We start from the raw sequence: 1,028 nt of genomic DNA, 5'->3' as shown, positions 1-1,028 counted from the left end.
GAGGAGAGGGAGAGGGAGAGGGAGAGGGAGAGGGAGAGGGAGAGGGAGAGGAGGCAAGAGGGAGCCAGGCTCTGGGAGGCTGCCTCCAGTTAGTTCCCTGGCTTTGTCATTGCCTCTTTCTAAAAGGAACCTGAGCTGCAGGGTTTCTCTGCCTTGTGTAAGGCCGAGGTCGGGGCAAACCTGGGCCATTTATTCTCCTCTTTGAGCCTGCTCGTGTGTTTATACTATGCTGTTTAGTTTAATGCGCATCCCAAGATTACCCCTAATACACATCCTCAGAGATGTTTATGGAAATTCTTTATAAGCAAACGACTTTATTTCCCTTGAGTAGCTGCAGATACAAAGCAGGGGCTACTTTTAAACACCTCGAGGTGCCCCCAACCCCCACCGTGTACAGATCTGTTACCCCAGCCCACCCACGGATCCACAAGGAGACCCCAGGGGCCAGGGATCTAGCTCAGTTGGTAGAGCGCTGCCTGGCATACACAAACGCTCCGGGCTCCATCCACAGCACTGCGGTAAAAAATAAATTAAGGCTGAGGAGATGGCTCAGTGGATAAAGACATTTGTCACCAAGCCTGAGCTTGGATCCCCAGGCCCCACATTAGCCTGAAGCAATTGCTCCATTGTCTTTTGATCTACACATGCACACACCAGAACACTGTAAATAAATGACTGTGATAAGGGCTGAAACAATGGCTGCTCTTCCAAAGGACCCAGGTTTGATTCCCTGAGCCCACATGGTGGTTCGCAACTGTCTGTAATATCCATCTTGGAATCTGAGGCCCTCTTTTCTGGCCTAGGCATCAAGTGATCCACAGGCATACATGTAGGCAAAACACTCACATACGTAAAAATATTTTAAAAAACTAATCTAATAAACATTTACTTATAAATAAATAAGAAAATAGAAGTGGACCTTTAATAATAAAAGCGCACACCTTTAATCCCAGCACTCAGGAGGCAGAGGCAGGTGGATTTCTGAGTTCGAGGCCAGCCTGGTCTACAGAGTGAGTTCCAGGACAGCC

The sequence above is a fragment of the Mus caroli genome, chromosome 2 (assembly GCF_900094665.2).
Source record: "Mus caroli chromosome 2, CAROLI_EIJ_v1.1, whole genome shotgun sequence".
In the NCBI taxonomy this organism is placed as follows: Eukaryota; Metazoa; Chordata; class Mammalia; order Rodentia; family Muridae; genus Mus; species Mus caroli.
This window is presented reverse-complemented; position numbering follows the sequence as displayed.